We start from the raw sequence: 27845 nt of genomic DNA, 5'->3' as shown, positions 1-27845 counted from the left end.
ACTTTTTAAAAGTATTTATTTTATGTGTTGTCCTTTCAATTTGTGCTGCTTCTTTTTATTTATAATTAGAAATGCTCTAAAACATATTGGAAAATATTGGCTGTTACTTCTAAATTAATTTGCAAAGCATATCTTTTTATTTTTGGTATTGTAATTCAGAAATTCTTTTTTTCTAAATCTTTTGGTTTTAGCATCTGTGGTATAAACGTGGCTAGAGAGTACAGTTCTTCAATATGTTTAGTTTTCTTACATTATGATTATCCTCTTTTTACATAGCATTTCTCTCTCTCTCTCTCTCTCTCTCTCTCTCTCTCTCTCTCTCTCTCTCTCTCTTTTACATTTCCAATGCTATCCCAAAAGTCCCCCATACCCTCCCCCCCACTCCCCTCCCCACCCACTCCCACTTTTTGGCCCTGGCGTTTCCCTGTACTGGGGCATATAAAGTTTGCAAGTCCAATGGGCCTCTCTTTCCAGTGATGGCCGACTAGGCCATCTTTTGATACATATGCAGCTAGAGTCAAGAGCTCCGGGGTACTGGTTAGTTCATAATGTTGTCCCACCTATAGGGTTGAAGATCCCTTTAGCTCCTTGGGTATTTTCTTTAGCTCCATTGGGGGCCCTGTGATCCATCCAATAGCTGACTGTGAGCATCCACTTATATGTTTGCTAGGCCCCGGCCTAGTATCACAAGAGACAGCTATATAAGGGTCCTTTCAGCAAAATCTTGCTAGTGTATGCAATGGTGTCAGCTTTTGGAGGCTGATTATGGGATGGCTCCCTGGATATGGCAGTCTCTAGATGGCCCATCCTTTTGTCTCAGCTCTAAACTTTGTCTCTAACTCCTTCCCTTTCTCTCTTTTAAAAGCCTACATGATTTTGAGTTTATTTAATCAGACAAACACAGTCCACTGCAATGATAATATGAACAGTAATAGCAATTACATTGATTTTGTAAAACCAGTTTTTTTTAGAAGAGTTTTGTTTTCAATAATATACTAGAGAAGCTGCAATGTTTATTTTACCTTCAGCTTCATATTAATTTCCATGAATAAGAAAATAGATTATGTTCACTAAGCAATAACAACTATGTGAATGTGAGAATTAATATGAAAGCTCATATGCAAGCAGGGTGATATGAAAGCAAATATCAAATTCACAATGTAAGAGAAAGTGCCAAATTGACTCAGAATCAAACATAAGAGTAAGTAGAAAGGCTATAGGACCACTCAAATAGTTTAGCTAGCATCAGATGTATGTGTTGTATGAAAAGTAAGAGAATATGTGTTTATATATCTTAAAACCTCTCTCTAAGAATATGGTATTGTGGTTGTTTGAATGAGATTGCCCCCACCATAGGATCATATATTTGAATGGTTAGAGAATGGCATTAGGAGTAGGTGTGGTATTGTAAAAATTGTGTCACAGAGGTGGGGCTTTGGGGTTTCAAATGCTCAAGCCAGGCAGTGTCTCTCTCTTCCTATTGACTGTTCATTCTGATGTAGAACTCTCACCTACTTCTTTTGAACCATGTTTGCCTTTGTGCCACCATGTTTCTTGTCATGACAATAATGAACTAAACCTCTGAACCTGTAAGTCAGCCCCAAATAAATGATTTCTTTTGTAAGAGTTGCCATGGTCATATTTTCTCCCCAGCAATAAAAAACCCCAGCTAACGCAGATATCAATAGTAGTAATTTATTACTTCTGATTTTTAACTATTAGCAAAATATAAGCTGTTAATACTAGTGAGATCACCACTTTTACTGCCTGGACATTGGTTCCTAGAAGAAATGGAAATGGGAACAAATGTAGAGATCCACAATTGGACAATGTTCACAGAGTGAGAGACTTTGGAACACTCAGTACTAAACTATGCGTCTCCACAAAATAGCTCCCTTCAGGACCTAGGGAATTCTGGAGAAGGGGAGGTGGAAAGATTATAACAGCCAGTGGTCATGGAAGACAATAAAAAAAATAGGGCAATGTAGACAAAAGAGGACTAATGCCCATATAAACTCACAAAGACTAGCAAAATGTACAGATTGACAAGTCTAAGCCAGATGGGACCCCAGAGCACAGAGGGGAAGTAGACACATTCTACCATCCATAACCCAGAATCTATCTCCAACTTATAACAGTTTGCAAAAGAAAAAAATAGTGTTCTCCAACAGGGTCTCACTGGGTGTGCAAATCACACTTAAGGGCAGACCCTATAGACTCCATGCCCAGCAGTAGATGACCAACATTAAAAACAAATAACCAAAAACAAAACAAGACAAAACAAAAACCCCAAACCAACAAAACAAAACATAGACAGCAACAGCAACAGCAACAAGAAAACAAGAACAAGAAAAGGGATAGGAACAGGAACAGGAACAGGAACAGGAACAGGAACAGGAACAGGAACAGGAACAGGAACAGGAACAGGAACAGGAACAAGAACAGGAACAGGAACAGGAACAAGAACATTAAAAACCTTAACGGTAACTTTGGAGGTTTTTGTCTAATAATGCTTGTCTGTGCTTTTGAGGTCTTTTTCTTATGTATTATGACTTCTGGTTTTGTGTTTTTGTGGTGTTTCAGTGTGGGTGAATGTGTTTGTTTCTGCATCTGTATGTTTCCTATGCTTTTTCTCTCCTCTTTTTTTCCTGTTTGCTTGTTTGTTTTTATTATATGGTACTCATGATAACCATAATTATTTAGATGTCTGTTTTTTCATTTTTATTGGTTATTTTATTTATTTCCACTTCAAGTTATCCCCCTTCGCAGTTTCCCCTCCACAAACCTCCTACTCTTTCCCCCTCCCTTTGCCTCTATGAAAGTCCTTCACCACCTGCCCACCCACTTCTGCCTCAGTGCCCTAGCATTCTCCTACCCTGAGTCATTGAGCCTCCACAAGATGGAGGGCTTCCCCTTCCAGTGCTGCCTGATAAGGCAATCTTATGCTACATAGCCAGATAGAGCCATGGGTACCCCCATGTTTACTCTTTGGTTGGTGGTCTAGTCCCTGAGTGTTTGGAGGTCTGGTTGGTTGATATTGTTGTTCTTCCTATGGAATGGCAAACCCCTTAAGCTCCTTCAGTCCTTGCCCAACTCCTCCATTGGGGTCTCCGCACTGAACAAAACTAACAGTGATCATAGCACAAAGATAATAATAGTCTAGTAATGACACACATATCTTGGCAATAAGCAACAATCTTCTAATTGTACATATGACCTGTTCAACAAGAGAAAACTCATGCCTGGTACTGGAAATATAAACAATTCCACAGAGCTAATGAAATGCATTTTGAAGGAGATTCTACAACCACCCTTTGCTAAACCAATATAATCCTTAACTACACTCTAAATGTAGGTCCTTATACCCATAGATAACTCTAGTCTCCCCTCTTCATCAAGGAAACTTCTCTTTGCAATGACAGAAACCACTATAGAGAAGTACAAATGATAAAAGAAAAAAAATGCAGAGTTGTGGCATTAAGACTCAATGAATAAATCTACAAATTAACTCCTGTGCCTTTGGCTCAGGAAATATTAGAAGAGTTAGAAATTTTAACAGCTGGAGGATCAAGGATTTGGTTGTCAAATTGTGTCTCTCCTCATAATGTTAGAAGCTTCATTCATAATGTCACACCAACATGGCTGCTTAAATGAGTTGAACAAAGACAACACTAATAAACAGACCAAACTGGACAGGAGAAAGGTCACAAGACTTCAATGCTATAAAAAGAAATATAAGCAACAAAGGAATGCTGGGAGCAAGAAACATAATCTTCAGAAAGAACATACCAACTAGTTATCCAATACCAAATGATCAACACTGAAAACATATAAAAATATTATGAATAGAGATAAATTTATATACATACCCACATATTCATGTGATAGCAAATAAATGAAAAAAAGGGGTCACAAATTTGAGAGAGCATAGAGTAGTATATGGAATAATTTAGATGAGGAAGTAAAGGGAAGGGAAAAATGTAATTATCTTATATTCTCAAAAGTTAAAATAAATAAAACAATTAAAAAGTATTATTCTCAGACAGAGGGAAAAAGGTATAAATTAATAATAAAATAAATAATTTTCTTGGCCTTATCCTTTAAAACGTTTTCATATTTTTTTTCAGAAAATTACATTTTAAAAACATTCTGGATGTTTACTATCTTTATACCATGGGGAGAAAAATATTTTATACACTAAATTCATGCATAATTCATTTATGTTAAAGAAAAGACCTTGAAAGCCATTTACAAAATAAATAGAGCATGTTATAATGGGAAATGGAAATGCTTAGTTTATAAAAGATAAAATTGTATTTTTATAATTTTAAAATTGCTCAATTTAAGTGAATTGCTTACAGGGCCTTTGGTAGGCCAGTCTTTGGGGAGGTGTTTTTCATGATTTTCAGCTTGAAATTCTTGGCTCAAATATACTGGACTGCCTTTGAATTTTCATCATTTAGAGAAAAATGGTCAGTTTGCTTTTCTGTTACTTTTCTTCTCAAGTTCTCACTTTATGCTTGATTTTGTTTTAGGGTACTATCTGCATTCTTGAAACAAACCAACTCCCCCGGATGACTCGAACGCAGTGCTCTGAGATCACCAAGTGAAGGGTAGAATATGCAGGTAAGGTCATCTGGTGTGTTTACAGTGGGGACTAAAGTTACATTTTAAAATCATGAATCTATGAGAAAGCACCAATCCCTGACACTATTAATGATATTTTGTTATGCTTGCGCAAGGAGCCTCACATGGCTGTGCTCTGAGAGGTGCCACCTAACAACTGACTCAGGCAGATGCAAAAATCCATAGATAAGCATTCAATGGAGCTTGGGGACTCTTGGGAGAGTTGGGGCAGGGGGGAAGATTGAGGGGCCAGAAGGACATAGGAACTCCACAGAGTCAACAGACCCTTGGGGGCTCTGACTGAACCACCAACCAAAGAGCATACATGGGCTAGATCCAGGACTCTGCACATATGCTACATAAGTACAGCTTTGTCTTCATGTGAATCCCAAACAACCAGAATAGGGACTATCCCTAAAACTGTTGCCTGTCTATGAGATTCCATTCTCCTAACTGGGGTTGGGCTGTCTTGTCTGGCCACAATGGGAGAAAAAGTGCCTAGCCCTGAAGAGACTTGATGTACCAGGGTGGGGGGAATACCCAGGGACAATTGGGGGAAGGACTGTAAGAGCGGGGACAAGGAGGGAAGATAGTGAACAGGATATAAAGTGAATAAAATGAAAATCCCAGTTGTTCAATTTTTTTTCATTTTTAATTAGGTATTTATTTCATTTACATTTCCAATGCTATCCCAAAAGTTCCCCACACGCTCTCCCACCCACTCCCCCACCCACCCACTCCCACTTCTTGGCCCTGGCGTTCTCCTGTCCTGAGGCATATAAAGTTTGCATGATCAATGGGCCTCTCTTTCCACTGATGGCCATATCTACCATCTTCTGGTACATATGCAGCTAGAGACAAGAGCTCTGGGGGGTACTGGTTAGTTCATATGGTTGCTCCACTTACAGGGCTGCAGATCCCTCCAGCTCCTTGGGTACTTTCTCTAGCTCCTCTATTGGGGGCCCTGTGATCCATCATCCAATAGCTGACTGTGAGCATCCACTTCTGTGTTTGCTAGGCCCAGCATAGTCTCACAAGAGACAGCTATATCAGGGTCCTTTCAGCAAAATCTTGTTAGTGTATGCAATGGTGTCAGCGTTTGGAAGCTGTTCAATTTTACCAATGAAGACTCAGGAGCCATATGCTAGGATAAAAACCTGCTAGCTCAGAGAGGCAGAGAAAGCACTCAGCTTATTTTCTTTCCTTTTGTTTTATTTTCCCCACATTTTTTATTAGATATTTTTTTCATTTACATTTCAAATGCTATCCCAAAAGTCCCCTATACCCTCTCCCTGCTCTGCTCCCCTACTCACTCACTCCCACTTCTTGGCCCTGGCATTCCCCTGTACTGGGGCATATAAAGTTTGCTAGACCAAGGGGCCTCTCTTCCCAATGATCTTTCTCCACCAACTTTCAGAAAGAAAAGCTCCATACACATCCAAGAAGTAAAAGACTTCAGGATGCCTGGTCACATTGCCTTGATGTTATTGGGTTGTTTGTTTGTTTTTAATTTTAAACTCCAGATTTCATTCCCCTTCTGGTCCACCCTCCGACTCCACATACCAACCTCCTCCCTTTCCCCTTGTCTCCACGAGGATGTCCTTGCCCCCCACCTCCACCCTACCAGACCTCTAAACTCCCTGGGGCCTCCAGTCTCTTGAGGGTTAGGTGCATCTTCTCTGACTAAACCAAGACCCCAGTCCTAAACTGTGTATGGGGCCCTCATATCAGCTGGTGTATGCTGCTGGTTGGTGTTCCAGTATCTGAGAGATCTTGGGGTCCAGGTTAATTGAGACTGCTGTTCCACTTACAGGGCCACCACCCTCCTTTTCAGCTTCTTCAGCTTTCCCCTAATTCAACCACAGGGGTCAGCTGCTTCTGTCCATTGGTTTGGTGCAAATATCTGCATCTGACTTTTTCAGCAGCTTATTGGGTCTTTTGGAGGCCAGTCATGCTCAGTCCCATTTTTGTGAGCACTCCTTAGCCTTGATAATGATGTCAGGTCTTGGGGCCTCCCCTTAAGCTGGATCTCACTTTGGGCCTGTTGCTGGACCTTCTTTTCCTCAGGCTTCTCTCCATTTCCATCCCTGCAGTTCTTTCAGACAGGAACAATTATGGATCAGAGTTTTGACTATGGGTTGGCAATCCCATCCCTCACTTGATGCCCTGTCTTTCTGCTGGAGGTAGGATCTACAAAATTGTTTCCCCACTGTATGGCATCATCTAAGGTTCCTCTCTTTCAGTCCTGAGAGTCTTTCACCTCCCAGGTCTCTGGTACATTCTGGAGGGTCCAGCCAACCTCCTACCTCCCAAGGTAGCACAAGGGAAAGGGGATTGGCTGGGGGGTGGGGAGCAGAGAGGGGAACATAATTGGCTAGTAGAAAAATAGGGGAAAAGGATTGGAATCCCTGAGGGTCAGCAGAAAGATGTTATCATTTTGTTGAATTAATTTATCACACTTGCCCTGCTTGGATTAGAACTGACTATGTGGACTTGTCTTACAGGGAATCTGCCTGCTTTTGTCTCCTGAATGCTGGAATTATACCATGTACCATACATTAGGCACCAATGCCCATATATTTATTTTCTGGATGTGTTGATAGTCAATGCTGTGACTATGGACTTCACTCAGGACATGAGGCAATGCCTACCTAGATCCTCCTCTGCAGGCTTTCTATCAAGATCAGATGTTGCAAATTTTAAGCAGTCTGTTTTCTTGCAGTCGCCACTGTTCCTCAGGTTTCAAATAAAAATTATTTTGCAAAAAAAGTATGTACTTGTATACTTACCTTATAAGAGAGATCTAGTAACTTGAAACTGTCAAGGCTATTTGCAGTATCTTTGACTATCATTTGCAGTTTTTGACAATTGCATGTGTGTATATATGTTTTAATCATACATTCCATTGCCCTATCTTCAGCTGACTTCTTTTTTCTTCCAAGCTAGATCTGCTCCTACATTTGTCTCATTCTGTACATGGCTTGCCAGTAGCTACAGCTGCTACATGGTGATTGTAACTTCTTTCATCTATAAGAGGCACCATTTTATAGTCCTAGTATCATCTAATCTTTTCTTCCATTTTCTACAATGTTCTCTGGATCATGAAGGTAGACAGAATGCATGTTATGGATGTTATGTGAATTACAGGGGAGTGAATATTGTGACAATTTAGTTTGTCACTACCAGCCTTGGTTATATGCAGAGCATTCTGGTAAGTCTCAGTCACCAAAACCTTCAAACCACTAAACTTTTGCTAATAAAAACTATGCACTTTTGTTTGTAATAAAAAGCAAAAGTGTTGATTCATATTTCAAAGTAAAGGACAACATGTTCTGAAGACAATAGAAGAGGCTCCATTACAGCACACTCTGTCTTGGGTAAAAGACATGACCTCTTAGCATGATAGACAGATTCAACAAAGAAGGAACAGCGCCCCCCTCTTCTTTCCTGAGTCAGTGCTTGGAAGGTGAGAGGGTTTTCAAGCAGAAACTATAGAAAACAGGTTAAGTAATCATCTATAAATAAGAAAAAGTCTGAAATAATAATAGCTGTAAGTTCTAGTATCTATTAACTGCAGCTCAGATACAGGAAAGTTTATATCAACACAGTTCAGTGACCAAAAATGGAGACAGGGTTTACTATTTACTATTTCTGCAACCTGATGTAAAATGACAGCATGCATTCATATTAACTTGTCTTATAGCTAAGTATATTAGTTAATGTTGTATTTGTTGCTCTTCTCATTTCAGAAATCAAAATAAGTATATGATAAGAAATAATATAAGAGAGAAGAGGTTATTTTCAGTTTATGGTTTGAGGGTACAGCATATCATGTTTGGGAAGGCATGATGGGTACCCAAGGAGGAAAAAAACACCCTGCCTCCAACTCTCTCTCTCTCTCTCTCTCTCTCTCTCTCTCTCTCTCTCTCTCTCCTCACACACACACATATAAAAGTACACTAAAAATAATAAATATTAAAAAATTAAGTAAAATTATACAATAAAATCATTAAAGTTGTAAACAATGAATATGCATTGTGGAGCACAAGTTAAGCAGTAAAAACCTTTGAAAAATATAACATATAAAGAATATAAATATTTACATAAGTTTTATATTTATACATGATACAAATTTTCTTGCATAGGCTACCTTCTCAGAAAAAAAGTTGCCATTCATATGTGCACCCAGATATGTTCAGTTGACTTCCTCCAAGCACTATCCATCCTTATTGTGTGCCATGTTCAAATCTTATTTCTTTTCATTGTTCATATGCAATTTTCTCTTTCTATTCTGATGACAAAAACAGTCACATCTGCTATTCCACAGCTGATGCATATGCTTATCAATTGCCTGCTAGTTAATCTATAAGGGAGAGTTAGATTGTAGAGATGAAGTTTACAGGAAGAAATTCAGCTTAATGGCTGTAAAGGGGTTACCTAAAACTATAGTTAATTCAGACATTAAGGCAAAATGAAGGAGGTCAAAATAAGATTAGAAGCTGACACTGTCCTTTGGCATAACCTTTTCATTTTCTCTAATTTTCACTATATAAAAAGAAAGCACAAAAGTAAAATTCTATTAAATTTAAAGCCTTCCCTTTCCTGACCACATTTCTGGGCTTCCAGTCACTATATCTCCACAGTAAATGGTGAACAGGTTGAATGGCAGACCTGTTTTGCTTTTGGTCTATAAGAGATGCAATCAGGCAGGTGCAAATGGTCCTTTTTTGTTGTTGTTCTGGCAGCTGCTCTTATCAAAGTGAGAGGAGTCTTTCCAGTACACATAGCCAAAAAGCTGTGTCAGCTAAGCAGATGGCTGGGCTGACAGTCTTCAGATAAAGGGAAGGCTTCTATGACTGATCCATGACTGATGAAAAGCAAGTGAGGGGGAAAACACAGAAAACACATCTATCAGTGACAAGGAATGAGGACACTCCACTTAAATACAGCAGAATCCTTGTCTGTCAGGAGTGGCAATACAAGTGTAAAGAATGCTTACCCTCTCTAAGCACCTAAACAATAAAAAAATTGTTATTTGCTGCAAAAGTAATTTTTCTTTTCAGTTGACTCTACTTTAAAATCAGAACACATTCAGCTGAAGAAGAGAATTTAAAAATGCAAATTAATTTGATGAAAAAAGAGATGTTTAAAACTGAAAGTTTATTCAATATATATTAAATATTTATATGTATGAATATATATTCACATATTCTACACAGAAAAAACTGGTAGATACTCATCTTCAGTTTCTAATTTATTGAAATCTGCATTGTGGTTATGTTTCTCTTTTCATCATTGTACATTATGAACAGTTTTATTAGGACATTTTTATATATTCATATCATGCACCTGGCCCATATCCACTTCCATTGCCCTCTTTGCACACCTCTTCTTCTGATTCCCTTTTACTTTTCATTTTATTAACCATCATAATTCTGCCTCTGTTATTTCTTCACCTCTGATAATACTAGATGTTAAAGATGGGTCACAACTGTGATATTTTATATTTATTAGGTTTGAATTATTATTTTTTTTTTATTAGGTAATTTCCTCAATTACATTTCCAATGCTATCCAAAAAGTCCCCAATACACTCCCCCCCCCAGTCCCCCACCCACCCACCCCCACCCCTTGGCCCTGGCATTCCCCTGTACTGGGGCATATAAAGTTGGCAAGTCCAATGGGCCTCTCTTTCCAGTGATGGCCTACCAGGCCATCTTTTGATACAAATGCAGCTAGAGACAAGAGCTCTGGAGTACTGGTTAGTTCATAATAATGATCCACCTATGGGGTTGCAGTTCCCTTTAGCTCCTTGGGTACTTTCTCTAGCTCCTCCATTGGGGGCCCTGTGAGCCATCCAATAGCTGACTGTGAGTATCCACTTCTGTGTTTGCTAGGCCCCGGCATTGTCTCACAAGAGACAGCAAAATCTTGCTAGTGTATGAAATGGTGTCAGCGTTTGGAAGCTGATTATGGGATGGATCCCTGGATATGGCAGTCTTTAGATGGTCCATCCTTTCTTCACAGCTCCAGACTTTATCTCTGTAACTCTTTCCATGGGTGTTTTGTTCCCAATTCCAAGAAGGGGCACAGTGTCCATACTTTGGTCTTCGTTCTTCTTGAGTTTCATGCATTTAACAAATTGTATCTTATATCTTGGGTATCCTAAGTTTTTGGGCTAATATCCACTTATCAGTGAGTACATATTGTGTGAGTTCCTTTGTGAATATGTTACCTCACTCAGAATGATGCCCTCCAGATCCATCCATTTGCCTAGGAATTTCATAAATTCATTCCTTTTAATAGCTGAGTAGTACTCCATTGTGTAAATGTACCACATTTTCTGTATCCATTCCTCTGTTGAGGGGCATCTGGGTTATTTCCAGCTTCTGGCTATTATAAATAAGGCTGCTATGAACATAGTGGAGCATGTGTCCTTCATACCGGTTGGAACATCTTCAGGATATATGCCCAGGAGAGGTATTGCTGGATCCTCTGGTAGTATTATGTCCAATTTTCTGAGGAACCGCCAAACTGATTTCAACTCCTCTACTTTCTTACTTTTGATAATTTAATAATTTCATAGGCCCATATTATTTTTAAGCACATAAATTCCTCATAATATCAGACATTCTTTAAATAATATAATATACTATAGAATAATCAATTATTAATTATATTAAAGTAATTGGAATCTTGAACTTAACACTTCACAGAAAATATCATATTAAGTGAGGTAATCACGCCCAGAAATATGAATGTAGCATGTTCTCTCCCATTGGAGCCCCTTAACTCAAAATCTTCAAATGTGAGTGCTTATCATAGAGTGACTGCAAAAACCAGAAAAGTCAAATGGAGTCATTGCTGGGATAGGATTGCTGGGGGGCAGTCCAGTGAGGAATAATACTAGGGTACAAATGATATATGATAGAAATGAAAAGAGTGGGGGGAATTTAGAGAGAGGAGAGTGCAAATAGAAACTAAGGAGGATATAAAAACAATAAGGATATCTGAAAATGTCATAGGGAATCATGCTATTAGCCATATCTCTAAATCTTATAATACATGTAATTCTGTGTATTAATATACATATATAATTTAAACGATTTCTCAAAGTACCTCCCAGGAGTCAAAGGCCATCTAACAAATACTCCAATACTAGACATGCCCTCTTTTGAATTGTTGAACAGAGGACTCTCAAAACTTACAGGGTATTATTATAGTAAAGGGTTGCCCACTAGAGGTAGAAGTCCTGATTGGTAAAGTCATCATGAATTTCAGAAACATGGCCTAGATGCCTGTGAGCTGAAAAAGACCTGGATACCATCACTCTGAGGATTAACTTTCATGGTAAAGAAGGAAGAAGGTACCATGCAAGTTTCCAAACAACTAGCAGTTATATTCAGTTATGTTATTAATGAAGCACAATAGTGACTGTCCTGGCCTAAGAACTCCAACGGTGCAGTAGTGGCAAATCTACCTTGGCATCAGTCAACAACTCTTTAATTAAACTAAGACCAACAGGAGGGAGTCCATGACTGGTACTAGAAATCCACCAAACCAATCAGTGCTAGTGAGGTGATGGATATTAGAGAAGCTACAACCATTAATTTACTAAACCAGCATAATCTCTAAGACCAATCTAAACATCTTGTCTTTATACCTATAGATAAATATAGTTCCCTCCCCTCATCCAGAAAAATTTTCTTATATAGCAACCACTAAAGAAAACCATATGCCAAATGCAGAGTTGTTAAGCCCCAAATCCAATCAGTATATCTGCAAACCAACTCCTATGTCGAAAACTTAGGGAACATTATGGAATAAGGGCAAACAATTTTTTAGCCGGGCAGTGGTGGCGTATGCCTTTAATCCAAGCACTTGGGAGGCAGAGACAGGGGGATTTCTGAGTTAGAGGCCAGCCTGGTCTACAGAGTGAGTTCCAGGACAGCCAGGGCTATACAGAGAAACCTGTCTCAAAAAACCGAAAAATAAAATTTAATAGGCAGAAAATCAGGGTGTTTGCTGTGAAATTGTGTCTCTTACTATTGTCATAAGTTAGACCCATAAATCTCACCAACATGACTGCCAAAATATGAACAGTACAGCGACATGGTCCAACATGCCAAAATGGACAGAGAAAATCCCATGAGGTGTCAACCTTGGACAAAATACTACAGGCAACCAATGAATGCTGAAAGTATGGGAATAATCTTTTCCATGGAAGAGAACAACAATAGAAAACGAATCCAATAGCAATCCCTGAAAACCTGCAAAAGAGTAACATTATACAGACTACTCAGGTTATATTTAGAATATCTATGTATACACACTTAATCTTATGTAACTAATTATTTAAAAAGAGTTGATGAGCTTGTGATAGAGAAAGGAGGCATATTTAGAAGGGTTTGAAGAAAGTAAAGGGCAGGAGGAAATGATGCAATTATGTTATAATCTCTGTTGTGAATCTCTAAAATTAAAAAATGACAGCCGTTTAAATGTGGAAAGAAGAGGAGGAGAAGGAAGGGGAGAGGAAGAGGAAGAGGGGAAGAGGAGGAAGGAAGGAGGGAGAAGGAGGAGAAAGAAGAAGAAGAAAAAGAAGAGGAGGAGGAGGAAGAAGAAGAGGAAGAAGAGGAAGAAGAAGGGATGACTACTTTTCTATGTTCAGCATTCAGAGGATTCTAGACTCCAGCACAGCTGGGATCTGTTCTCTTCACCTTCTCAGCCCCTCGAATCATTTCACAGATGCAGATTCTTTTCTTAATCCCTTCATGTCTTTCTCATAATAAAAGAAAACAGTAGCATCTAGCTATGTTTTCTCTATGTCACAAACATCTAATTTCACATTAGAACTAAGTGTATATTTCCTAAGGACCTAAGTGAGAAGACATAAATTCTTCCTTTTGTGGAGCTCCTCTGATTTATATGTGGAAGGATAATATACTCAATCAAATGCAGAACTTCCAAGTGTGTCTTCCCAAACTGTTTAACCTCTGGCTTACTACTGCCATAGAAATCCGGGGGTAATATATAGGCCAGGCCAAGAAGCAAGCTTTCATCTGTGTTAATTGAGAAGTGGTACTATATTTTTCCTTGGATATGTTATAAACAGCAAAGAAAGCGGCTGTCAACAAGCCATACTGAAGGTAGCCAACAGGTCCTCTACCCCAAAAGAAAAACCAAAGCTTTGCTTTGTTTTTATAAATCCAAACCTCTTCAACCCTTCTAATTAACTAAAGGGCTCTTTTAGATTAGGTAAGCCAATATTTCAGTTTAAAAGGATAGTGACTTCATTGTCGAATCATCTGAGATGGGTTTAATCCAGTAATGTGTGGTTGCTGTCTGTGAAAGTTATAAAGACAAAAATAACATTTTAGGAATTAGAATAAAATATCTTCAGTGCTATTAAATATTATTAGATGGGTATTGTAGTGGTTTGAATATGCTTGGTGCAGGGACTTGAACCATGGCTTTGTTGGAGTAGGTATGGCCTTGTCAAAGGAAGTGTATCACTGTAGGGGTGGCCGAATAGAGCTTCCTCCTAGCTACCTAAGGATGCCAGTCTGTTCCTGGTTTCCTTTGGATTAAGATGTAGACCTCCCAACATTTCCAGTATAGTGGCTGCCTGGACACTGCCATACTTCCCACCCTGATGATAAAGGATGGTACCTCTGAAACTGTAAGCCAGCCCCAATTAAATATTTTCCTTTATAAGAGTTGCCTTGCCTATGTTGTCTCTTCACAGTAATGGAAACCCTAACTAAGACAAATATGTGTGCAAGTTTTCAATTCAGGAGAATTAAAGGAGAAAGATTAGAAATACTTATGAAAAGCTGGCATGGAGATACTTGTAATGAGAGTAATCAGAAGATTTGTTAAAGATAATGAGAACCAGGAGTTCAAGGTTTGTTTGGGCTCCATGTTAAACGCTGGAGACACAGCTAAGTAGTAGTGTTTGCTTGCCTTGCCTGTGAGAGGCCTTAGATTTAATCTGCAATATGGAAAAACATAATAAACTGATAAACCATTTGATAGAAGTATTGAATTTTAATTTGTAAAGAGAATTGTGGGTTAAGCAAGCATTTAGTGAAAACTCAAGGTTTCATTCTATTTTATTGAAGAAGTGAATAACTAATACCTAGCTCTACCTCTTCTTTGGAAAGGAGAAGAAGGAAATGGGTTTTTGTTTTTATTTTTTTTTTGTTTTTTGTTTTTTTGTTTTTGGTCTGTTTTCTCATGAATACAGCAAATAAAGTGTTAAATATATTTAGCCTATCTCTACAACATGCCCACATTAAGTGTGGACCTATTTACAGGGATTGTACAACAGATGTGGGGAACCAGCAAAGATTAAACCATTTTGAAAAGAGGAATTTCAAACCACAGGGTTCATTAACACTTCCTAGGCAGATAAAAAGTTCTCATTTTTCCTAGCCCATAGCAATCAGACAGACATAACCTGAGAGAACAGCATCCTTCTAATTTTGACACATGTTATGATTATTTATTTAGTATTAAATCATGTAATGTAAATCAATAATATTTGCTTTCATGAGAATGGAGAATTACTTGTTAAATGAAGAGGATGACTTCTGGAGAAAAATGACTGTGGATTCTTTAAATTGGATTTTCTATTTGCTAAGCAGAACTTTAATTATGCATTTTTAAGTCAATAGTCAGCATTCTTTCATCCAGATTTTTAAGCACAGTTTAGAGATAACAGAATGCTTATCTCATAGTAGTAGCATTTTGAGACTCTTTTTTAAGTGTAAGGCAGTTTTCAATAGAAACATGAGCAGCACAATTCATTCTAATTCAAAGGGCATTTGCTCATCCATGGAAATGTTATATGGGCCCGAAGGGTTTGTTACAAACCTATATATAAATGAAACAATACAAAGAAATCTGAAGTTATGCTTAGAGATAATCACTGATTCTTTTTTTTTTATTACATATTTTCCTCAATTACATTTCCAATGCTATCCCAAAAGTCCCCGACACCCTCCCCCCCCACTTCCCTACCCACCCATTCCCATTTTTTTGGCCCTGGCGTTCCCCTGTACTGGGGCATATAAAGTTTGTGGGTCCAATGGGCCTCTCTTTCCAGTGATGGTCGACTAGGCCATCTTTTGATACATATGCAGCTAGAGTCAAGAGCTCCGGGGTACTGGTTAGTTCATAATGTTGTTCCACCTATAGGGTTGCAGATCCCTTTAGCTCCTTGGGTACTTTCTCTAGCTCCTCCATTGGGAGCCCTGTGATCCATCCACTAGCTGACTGTGAGCATCCACTTCTGTGTTTGCTAGGCCCCGGCATAGTCTCACAAGAGACAGCTATATCTGGGTCCTTTCAGCAAATTCTTGCTAGTGTATGCAATGGTGTCAGCGTTTGGAAGCTGATTATGGGATGGATCCCTGGATTCGGCAGTCTCTAGATGGTCCATCCTTTCGTCACAGCTCCAAACTTTGTCTCTGTAACTCCTTCCATGGGTGTTTTGTTCCCAATTCTAAGGAGGGGCATAGTGTCCACACTTCAGTCTTCATTCTTCTTGAGTGTCATGTGTTTAGCAAATTGTATCTTATATCTTGGGTATCCTAAATTTTGGGCTAATATCCACTTATCAGTGAGTACATATTGTGTGAGTTCCTTTGTGATTGTGTTACCTCACTCAGGATGATGTCCTCCAGGTCCATCCATTTGGCTAGGAATTTCATAAATTCATTCTTTTTAATAGCTGAGTAGTACTCCATTGTGTAAATGTACCACATTTTCTGTATCCATTCCTCTGTTAAGGGGCATCTGGGTTCGTTCCAGCTTCTGGCTATTATAAATAAGGCTGCTATGAACATAGTGGAGCATGTGTCCTTCTTACCGGTTGGGACATCTTCTGGATATATGCCCAGGAGAGGTATTGCTGGATCCTCCGATAGTACTATGTCCAATTTTCTAAGGAACCGCCAGACTGATTTCCAAAGTAGTTGTACAAGCTTGCAATCACACCAACAATGGAGGAGTGTTCCTCTTTCTCCACATTCTCACCAGCATCTGCTGTCACCTGAATTTTTGATCTTAGCAATTCTGACTCTTGTGAGGTGGAATCTCAGGGTTGTTTTGATTTGCATTTCCCTGCACTCTGGACTCTGATTCTTTTTTTAATTAATTATTTATTTACATTTCCAGTGTTGTCCCCATTCCTGGTCTCTCCTCCATGAATCTTCCAGCTCACCCTCCCTCCCCTTTGCCTCTAAGAGGGTGCTCTTCCACTCACCCACCCACTCCTGCCTCACCCCTGTAGCATACCCCCTCTCTGGAGCATCAAGCCTCCATATCAGTGCCTCCATCCAGCATCAGTGCCTGCCTTCCCATTGGTGCCAGATAAGGCAGTCCTCTGTTACTAATGTATAGGGACCTATGGACTGGCTTATGTGTGGTCTTTGGTTGATGCTTTAGTTTAGAGCTCTTAGGGGTCTGGTTAGTTGATTCTGTTGTTCTTCCTATGGGATTACAATCCCCTTTAGCTCCTTCAGCCCTTCCCCAGGGTGAAGTCCAATGGCTGGCTGTGAGTATCTGCATCTGTCTTAGTCAGGTGCTGGCAAAGTCTCTCAGAGTGCAGCCATACTAGGCTCCTGTCTGCAAGCACATCTTGGTATCAGCAATAGTGTCAGGGTTTAGTGTCTGTGGATGGGATGGATCCCAAGGTGAGCAGTCTCTAGATGGTCTTTCTTTCAGCCTCTGCTCCTTTTTTTGTCCCTGCATTTCTTCACTCATTTTTATGACACTATTTAGTATGTGTATGTATATGTGTGTCTATTTTTGTGTGTGTTCAATTGTACATGTATTTGTAGGGGATAGAAGGATTGAAATCCAGAGGAAAATTTAACTGTGATTTGCATTTTTTTCCAGTGAGGTATATAATTGGTCTAGAAAGCTGGAAATCACATTTGGCTCTGCCTCAATGTGCTGAAGATTATAAACACATACCAGCTTATTCTTAACAGTAAGTCCTGCAGGTTAAACTCAGATTCAAGTCCCTGGCTTGAGGGTAAACACTTTACTGACTAAGCTGTCCCCCAGCCTATTTCTAACTTTAACTTGCATTTATTATTCTGAATGTTGCAGCTTGGGGACTAAAATGAGGAATGGACTTTGAAGATATTCTTACTGAGGAAAGTCCATCATGCTAATGTAAACCTTTATGCAATTTATATAAATGACTTACCTACAAAATAACAGAAATTTAAAAGCTGATTCAGCCTAAGAAGAATGACAACTTGACAACAATAAACTGAACTTATTCTTGAAGAGATTGTTGTATATACTGGGACTAGAGACCGAATTAAAAATTTTGACGTTTGTTCAAAATGAGACAGAAAAAAAAAACTGTTTGGTAAGATGAAAACTTTAGTACTGTGGCTGAAATTTGTAACATTTATTTCCACAACACAGGAAACAGAGACACAATGGCAGATGCATCAGAGGTATATATAAAAAGAGCAGATTGTAAGTGGTTTAGAAAAAGTAATTCCATGTGGACACGTTCACACAGCATGAAAGGATCAACCTGGAGACAGGAGGGAGCAAGTCCTGTGTTGAGAACGAACTACTCTGGAACATGAATGAAAATGTGATGCCAAGCACATGCTGTCTGGGAGAGAAACAGGCCAGGTGTACAGCTGGGGCTTGGATAAGAGGGCATGAATTGCCTCATGCACTGTGGTCAGAGGAGCTTTCAGCAGGCTGGATGCAGGCAAGACCAATCTCCTCAGATGAAATATGTTGGAGACAAAATACAGTGCAAAAAATGACTCAAAATAGAAGGGTTGACACGATTTTCAAAACACTTTTGAAACTGCTTATGAACAAGATACTTTGAAGAATGAACACTGTCTTGGGGGTGTCTAGTCACTTGTGCTTATTTTTTAATTATTAATACTATCTTAATAACTGGAACTACACATTATTAGATATTAACACAAACTGGAAAAAGCCTATGAAACATCAACCAGTGTTTAACTGGAAAACTCTGCCTTGGTGTTTTTTTTTTAGAAGTAGATATGATGATTCTACTGTGCCTAAAACTACAAAATTGTATTTAACCATATGAGCCAAGAAGTCTCATCATGGTACAAAAAGAAAGAAATGGGGGAGGGTTGATAGATAGAGATTAAGAATCATAGCTCTAAGATACAAATAGGTGTAACCATATTGTAGTAAAAAAGAGAACAGAGTTTCCACACATGCCCTGGTTTTCAGAAGCAATGAATATTAGATAAAATTTCCATTATGTCTACAGCATTGATTCTAATGCAAACCCATCAACTGCATCCATCTCTTCACTTAACTCTGTCGTTTCTATACTGTACATGGATTGATTTGCTTGTCTTTATGCCTAACTTCTCTAGTAGAATTTTAATCTTTTGAGACCAGTTACTGTGCTTTGAGTCTTTTGATTTTTTTCAATACTTCTATGATTTTAGCATATACCAGAGTTTAAATAATTCTTTTAAAGAACAGATATAGAATAGATCATAAAAGCCTTGCTAATAATGATGTAGTGACATAGGTAGAGGACACTAAAAGTTATACCTTAATCCAGTGTAAGAAAAAATACACATGAACAACAGAAAATATGTATGTACATATTTCTTGTAATGAGAAAGCATTCGATGCTAATAATAAATTGTCTAATGGCCTGTACTCACAGACATTAAGGGATTATTTCACTATGTAAAAACCAGTTAGGAAATATTGCACCGTGTGTATGTGTGTGTGTGTGTGTATGTGTAGTATGATTTTGTAACAAATATAATCAAAGAAAAAGGGTTATCCACTTGAGAGTGTGAGGGTATGAGAAGGGTTTGAAGGAGAGTAACTGGGAGTGGCTGGGCAAGAGAAAGAAAAGAGGAGGGAAAGTGTTATAATTGTACTTCAGTTAGAACCAGTTGGTCACCCCTATGTTCTAGTCTCTTTGTTGCAAGATGGTTCTCCACAGGCTAAAGAAAGAGAAACCTGGACATCAACCCAGCTCACAATACCGTTGACCTAAAATCTGTCCTACCTACAAGATATGCTGGGGCAATGGTGGCACAGTAGTTGGTTAGGAGTGGCTAACCAATGCCTCATTTAACTTAAGGATCACACCACCACGTCTGACACTGTCTAAAGGGCCAGGAACTAGAGACTGGATATCTCAGATACCTAGAGTGGAACCTAATAAATGGAAGAAATGATTTCTAAAGACAATCTTCTATTCTTATTGGAGCCTTGTTAAGTCCTCATCAGAGAAGTTTCTTCCAGCAGCAGATAGGAGCAGGTTGCAGAGATAGACATTACAAGGAGAAAAAGGGTCACTTAGAGATCTCAGTCAGGTCCCTCTCTGAGATCAGGAAACTCCACAGAAAGGAGAAAGGAATATTTGAGTGTCAGAGGGGTTGAAGGACACTAGGAGATTACGGCCCATTGAATTACCTAATCAGGACTAATTTGGCCTCAGCAAGCACCGGCCCTGCATGGGTATGCACCAGGCCCTTTGAGTATGTTCTATAGCTTTAGCTTGTTGTTCTTCTGGGGCTTTTCATAATGGAAGTGGGTGTGTCTCTCACTCTTTTGATTACTCTTGGGATTCTTTTCCTCCTATTGTTTTTTCGCTTTGTCTTACTGTATTTTGTCTTGTCATGTTTAGTTGTTTCTTGGAGGCTTGCTCCTTTGAAGAAAAAAGGACTAAAGTGGAATTGGGGAAGTGGGGGAGGTGGAGGGAGCAAGGAGGAGTGGAAGGAGTAGAAATTGTGGTCAAGATGTTTTATATGAGAAAAGGATATTTTATGTTAAAATAAATAAATAAAACATTCTATTTAAGATTGAATGTCCCAATGTCTCTCATTCTTTGTCTAGCAGTAGGACACACACACACATACACACACACCAAAACAAAACACAAAAACAAAACCAAAACCAAACTCAATGGCATCTTGGAGGTTCTTTGTCTCATAATGTTTTGTCTGGACCTTTGTTTAACCTTACAACTCCTTTGAGTATATATCATGACTTTCAGTTTTATGTTTTTATGGGATTCCTTGTGTATAAATGTGTGTAACACAGTGTCTACATATGTTTGCCATATTCCTGTTTGTTTTGCTTTGTTTATTTTATTTTGTTTTATTTCATTATTATTTTCTAGGTGCCTTTTTCTTTTCTAAAGAGAAACAGAAAGGGTATGAATTCAGATGGAATGAAAAGTGGGGAGAATCTTGTAGGGGTCAGGGAAGGTAAAACCATATTCAGAATGTATGGTGTGGAAAAAAATCTATTTTCAATAAAAGAAGGAAGAAAAAAAAGATCAGGGGGAAACTGATACATTGTCAAAATTAGCTTGCAGGGCTGTAACTATGGATCAGTGGATAAAACACTTGCCATACAAGTGTGTAGACAAGATTCCAAGTTCCCATAACCTACAAAAAACCATGAGACATACATATAGTGGGCCCTCTGAAATTCCAGCACCACAGAGGCAGAGGAACAGGATCCTTGTGCAAACTTAGTAGCTAGACTAGAAAGAAGTAGCAAAATCCATATTCACCTGAGAGACCCTATCTCTATGAACAAAGTGGACTGTAATCTAGGAAGACATCAGATATGTTATCAGATAACTTTGAGGGACACACATGTACATACACACAAATACACACACAAGCATGAATATATGCGAAGCAAATATAAATAAAAAAAAGGAAACTAGAGGCATTCGCTATTTTCTCCATTTTTTATTGGATATTTCATTTATTTACATTTCAAATGTTATCTCCTCCGGAAACCCCCTACCCTGTCCTCCCTTTTTAAAGCTTTCTTCTACATAGAAAGAATTGTCAGTAGCATTGAACAGAGGTGGAGATACCCTGGACTTCCCAACCTCTTACTGCTAGTAAAAGGACCTTGAGCATTGTAACGTAAAGGTAGAGTCAGGCCTCTATATTTGAAATGGTAGGAGCGATTATTGTGTAAAATCAACATCAGTAATCAGAAGATATTAACTCTCCAGCTATTCTGCCCATCATGTTACATCAGTATTATTTTTACTTATCACAACATTCTTGACTTGATCAATGCCAAGATCAATGCTAGCTGTTTTAAACAGTCCAGGACTATCTACCTAGAAAATATTGCTATGTAATATTAATATTTATTAATCAACTAATAGTCAAGACAATACCCACAGACATTGTTCACAGGCTCAACTCATCCTGAAAATTCCCTAATTGAGTACCGTCTCAGAACACTCTAGAATTTATCAAGTTGAGAGTTAAAAGCAAATAGAACTGAGTGTGATAGCATACACCTTTAATCTCAGTACCTAGAAGGCAGAAGCTAACAGAGTCCTATGAGTTTGAGACTAGGCAAGGATATGTCTCCAACAAAATAAAAAAACAAGCTAAGACAATTGCTTGGGACAGTAACTATTTAACTACCAGTAAGTTTAACATTAGTTAGTACTACTATGGAGTGAATACTTATGCAGAGTCTCATAAGTCTGTCTAGTTCTTTCTCATCAAGGCCTATTTTGGAGCTATCAATTCTCTTCTGATAGTTCATGATGTGCTTTCTTGTAAGTTTGGCTGAGTTAAATACACCCTGCTACTTCTGGTTTCTTCTTATTTTTTGGTAGTCATTATTGTTTTAATACTGCCTCTACAAGGAATAAGGGTGCTTTCCTATAAGTCATCTGTAGAAGCCTCTGGCTCCCTGCTTTTTTTATTGCTGAGAAATGGTTCCACTCCCTTCGAATTCCACCTGTAGCTTTCTATTTATAAATACTTAGCTAGTGCTTTTCTTGGCTGCAGATGTAGGGGGATTTAAATTCTGCTCCTTTGGCAGATTGGAGTGGAATTAAATTGGAGGAAGGGAAGCTTATTATTTACATTGCATTCTAAAATCAGATCCCTCAATACAGAGAATGTAGCCAACTTCATACTTCTTATAATTTAACACTGTGAGCTCCCTTATTTGTATAAGCTCAGAGGCTTTTTAATTCAAATTAATCACCATGCTCACATTCTGCCACATAGGACACCAACAGGCCATTGCTGGATTTGGAGTAGCACTTGAAAATCACCTAAGTCTCTACACCTTATACACCTCTACCACACTTCCTTGGCCTATTTCTGTACTGAACTAATGTTAGTCCTCATTTGAGTACTAAGATTTATATAATTCGGTTCCGAAACCATCTCATTCAGAGCCAGAGCCAGAGCCACAGCAGCTGGTCGACACCCGTCCACGAACAGTCCACCATCAGGTGGGAAATCGTGCTCCTGGAAGCCGGGCAATGTGGCAACCAGATGGGAGCCAAGTTCTGGAAAGTCATTAGTGATGACATAGCATCAAGCCTACTAGAACTTATCATGGGGACAGTGACCTCCAGCTGAAGAGAATCAGTGTCTACTACAACGAGGCCACAGGTGGAAATTATGTCTTCCGAGCTGTGCTGGTTGACCTGAAACCTAGCACCGTGGACTCTATCTGCTCTGGCCCCTTTGGAAGCAGCCAGAAAACTGTGTGTGGTCAATCCGGAGCAGGCAACAACTGAGCCAAGGGTTACTAACACCGAGGGTGCAGTTAGTGGATGTAGTCCTGGACATGGTGCGCAAAGAGGCAGAAATCTGTGACTGTCCCCAGGTCTTCCAGCTCACCCACTCGCTCAGAGGTGGCACCGGCTCAGGCATGGGAACCTTGCTCATCAGCAAGATCCTGGAGTTCTCAGACAAGGTCATTAATATGTTCAGCGTGGTGCCACCAGCCAAAGTGTCTGACATGGTGGTGGAACCCTACAATGTCACGCTGTCTGTACATCAGCTGGTAGAGAATACAGATGAGACCTACTGTTTGGACAATGACCACACCCACCTACGGGGACCTCAGCCACCAGCCACCATGAGTGAGGTGACCACCTGCCTGCGCTTTCCAGGCAAGCTCAATGTAGATCTATGCAAGCTGACTGTGAACATGGTGCCATTCCCCCGTCTCCACTTCTTCATGCTAGGATTCCCACTCTTGACCAGCAGGGGCAGCCAGCAGTACCAGGCCTTCACCATTCCTGAGCTAACCCAACAGATGTTTGATGTTAAGAACATGATGGCTATGTGTGACCTTACATGGTTGCTACCTGACCAAGGCTACTGTCTTCTAGGGATGGATGTCCATGCAGGAGGTGGACGAGCAGATGCTAAGTGTGCAGAGCAAGAACAGCAGCTACTTGGTTGAGTGGATCTCCAGCAATGTCAATACAGCCCTGTGTGACATTCTATCCCGGAATCTGGAAATGGCAGCTACTTTCATCAGCAACAGCAAAGCCATCCAGGAGCAGTTCAATCACATCTTGGAGCAGTTCACCACCATGTTCAGGTGCAAGGCCTTCCTGCACTGGTACACGGGCGAAGGTATGGACCAGATGGAGTTTATGGAAGCAGAGAGCAATATGAACTTGGTGTCCGAGTACCAGCAGTATTAGGATGCCACTGCTGCAGAGGTCGAGTTCGAAGAGGAGGCTGAAGAGGAGATGGCTTAAGTCTCCTGCCATTACTCTGCCCCTGGGGCATACCAGCAATGCTTTGATCCTGAGCACCCCACCTCTGCACCCAGCTCCCTTGTTCCATCTGATCCCATGAGCACCTTCATCATGAGGGCCAAGCCCACAGACCAGGTTGTTTCTCTTTGCTTCACCTTTAACTCCTAAACCCCACTATCTCTCCAATCTGCCAGGGAAGGGCTCTTCTAGTTCCCATTAACGCCCTCCGCCCCACCCTACCTCCTTATATATAGAAAATCCTTTCTTTTATTTCCTGTCCATTCCCCAGCACTCCTGAAACATTCTCCACCTCTGATATGCCCAGATATTTTAGATCTTGACTTAACATTTTCCCCAGCCTCTCACCTTGCCTTACCTCTGAACTCACAGCTCCCCACTCCTGACCCAGAACCTTTACTCTGGCTCCCATAAGTCCTTGTGTGTTTCTGCCCTTGTACCTTAGTTTAGTTCCTACCAGAGAAGTGCTGAAGGAAGAGGAAAGAGAGGCCTGTTGCCTGGAGTGAGAGAGCTCCTTATTAATATGTACCCCAACCTGGTCTCCCCTGCTGACCCTCCATCAATAAATGAGTCATTTCTTTGAAAAAAAAATATGATTCAATTTTCTTCATGAATCAATGTGTTTCCAGTTAATAATATAACCAACCTGTTTTTATTTATTTATTTATTTATTTATTTATTTATTTATTTATGGTTTCCTGGTCAATTTCTCTCCCCTTTCATCTAAGGATTGTTTTCTCTCTGAGATTTCTGAACATGAGCATCTTTCACCTTTTTCACCATGAATCTTGTTTTTAGACTCATTTTATTACACTCTATTTCCTTATGTTATTTTAGAATATATTTCTCCTTCATGTTACGTGACCCCTGACACATCGTCGTAAGTCTTAACTTCAGAAATTTATAGTACTGAGTTTATTAATTCTTAGTTACTTAACATGACTAAGGTTATGTGGGTATTTTAGTATAGGAAGTTCCAGTTCTTAATCTGTGTTTCGTCCACACAATCCACCCATGTTTTAGAGGTAGATGTGTACTTGTTACATATGTGTGTTTATATGCATACAAGTATGCTTATATTGCTATTATGCTTGTGTCTGTCCAAAGACAACTTCATTGTCAGTTCTTGCCTTCTATACCACTTTAGGCGGGGTCTCTACTGATGAGTATACCAGGTTATCTGGCCAGTGAGTCTCTAAAGAGTATTCTTTTTCTTCATTAAGAATACTAGGTTGACAAACACAAAGTAGGTGTTCAGCTTTTATGTGGGTTCTAAAGATTCAAACTTGGGTCCTCAGGATTTTACTATAGCTACTTTTACTAATGAAGCTACCTGTCCAGCCCAAATGTTTATATTAATAAAGAACAGTTTGTACCATGATCAAGCCCAATTCCTGGGAATCAGCCCAGGAAGAAAACCAGGAAGATAGTGTTTCTTACTTTTCCTCACTTTATACCATCATTTGAGTTCAGACTGAAAAAGATACTTGAACTGTATGCCACATACAAAATTTCAAATGGGTTTCACAAACTACTTGTAGATTGAGAATACATGTCCATTGACTCTTAAAGAACAGATTACTCCTTGATTGCTACCTGATGAGATTATTATCATAATCTGTGAGGGAACAGAAGTTCCTCTTGCTTCTTCAATGTTTCTTCTACATGGTCATATCTACATGCCTGGAGGAAAGCTAGGTACTTTTATATCTTAGGGATACTGAGCCTTAAACCTGGCCACATGACACAAAATGTCTTTGCACTATTGCACATAAAGTTTATGGAAATTTGACATATATATATATACACACACACACATATATATATGTGTGTGTGTGTTTGTGTGTGTGTGTGTGTGTGTAATTTCCTTCTCCTCCTTTGTTCTCTGTGGTACTGCTGGAGTAAGCAAGTTTTAAAATTGTGTGACATCCTGTCTAAAATGTACCTAAAGAAGAATAGAAAAGACAGTTTACTGTCTAAGACAGTTTTTTTGGCCACTAGGACAAAACTTTTCTTTATACTTCTGTTTTGCTGATAAGTAATGTTCTAACAGTCTCCTCACACAGTTGCCTGGGAAATAAGAAGTTTGGTAGCTGGAACGAAAAAAATCGTCTTCTCTTCTCATATACCTGCTGATGCATCATATGTAATGTTTATTCTGAGCCAATCTGGATGAATTAAGACAGATATTAAAGGCAGTGAAGTGCAATTGGTAAACTAAATTGCATTTGGCTTTCAGTTTTTTAATTCCAGCTTGTTTTTCCTTAAACAAGTGTTCTTTTGATACATGAGAGAATCACAATGGTGCATGTTGAGGTCATTCATCACTGGGGACTAGTGTACTCTACAAATAACTTGAAAAGAAAGCTATGGTGGTTGTTTATTATTCATAATATTATGTGATTATGCATAAGTGTGAACAGTAATTGGGAATTGACTCAATCCTCAGTATTGAGCACATCACCAAAATTTTAATCATCACGTGCACACTGGCATATTACATTATTGAATGGTTGGTGGAAGCTAAGTCACCATATGTCAACTTTAATAGAGTCAAAACTAACCAAAACATAAAACAAATTAATATAATTATGATCATATTATTTTAAAAGTTACAGTTATTTTATCAAACATGACTAAAAAATTTACTCATTACATATATATTTGAAGATGTATTATACTACATAGACCAAAACTATTTAGTTGATCTAGAAAAATAGAATCTTAAAAAAAATCCCAATAGATAACATGAGTTTATAATTCATAATATAAACAAATGCATTTATGAATGACTATCCATAGCTTTTTTTCTTGAGTTATTATGAAGCGTTTGTGCAGTAAATTTTGTCAGTAATGAGTCTTATATGTTAGCTAAAGCTTGGTTGCCACTTATTCTTTTAGCTAGCTATTTAAAGTGTGTTTTCTTAAAAGTCAATTTTCTTTTCTGCCTTTTGATGTCTAGTTTAAGCAATCACAAAAAAACAATTCTGCACCTATTTAAGAATAATTGAAATGTCCTTGTGATCTAATTACATTGTCAAAAATACCCTTTAAGTATCCATATTACCTTTATCTAAACTTTAATACCTACTATTAAAACATATATATTAGCTTTTATGTATATTTTCTTGATCACTTTAAGTTCTGACTATGATTAGCATATATAATTACCTGAAAAAGAAGTTAGAGTGATCATTAATGTTATTGCAAGCACAAACTATTTTATATCATGATTAACATTGAAGAAAAACACACATGAACCAAGATTCCTTTAAAAAAAAAAGAGGAAGAAGAAGATGAAGGAGAAGAAGAAGAAGAAGAAGAAGAAGAAGAAGAAGAAGAAGAAGAAGAAGAAGAAGAAGAGGAAGAAGAGGAAGAGGAGGAAGAAGAGGAAGAGGAGGAAGAGGAGGAAGAGGAAGAAGAGGAAGAAGAAGAAGAGGAAGAAGAAGAGGAAGAAGAAGAAGAAGAGGAAGAAGAAGAGGAAGAGGAGGAAGAGGAAGAAGAGGAAGAGGAGGAAGAAGAGGAAGAGGAGAAAGAAGAGGAAGAGGAGGAAGAGGAAGAAGAGGAAGAAGAAGAAGAAGAAGAAGAAGAAGAAGAAGAAGAAGAAGAAGAAGAAGAAGAAGAAGAAGAAGAAGAACCTCTTT

The 27845-nt window shown here is 38.9% G+C and overlaps 1 pseudogene; it reads left to right on the top strand.

Annotated features, from left to right (window-relative positions):
* The window catches only part of LOC110284585 (tubulin beta-4A chain pseudogene), a 30340-nt pseudogene extending 6157 nt beyond the window's left edge, over nucleotides 1–24183 (top strand).
* The last annotated feature ends 3662 nt before the right edge of the window (nucleotides 24184–27845 follow it).

Source organism: Mus caroli, unplaced genomic scaffold, assembly GCF_978045245.1.
Source record: "Mus caroli unplaced genomic scaffold, Mus_caroli_1 scaffold_19, whole genome shotgun sequence".
NCBI lineage: Eukaryota > Metazoa > Chordata > Mammalia > Rodentia > Muridae > Mus > Mus caroli.
The sequence above is the reverse complement of the archived record's forward strand: the minus strand, read 5'-3'. Positions and strand labels throughout refer to the sequence as shown.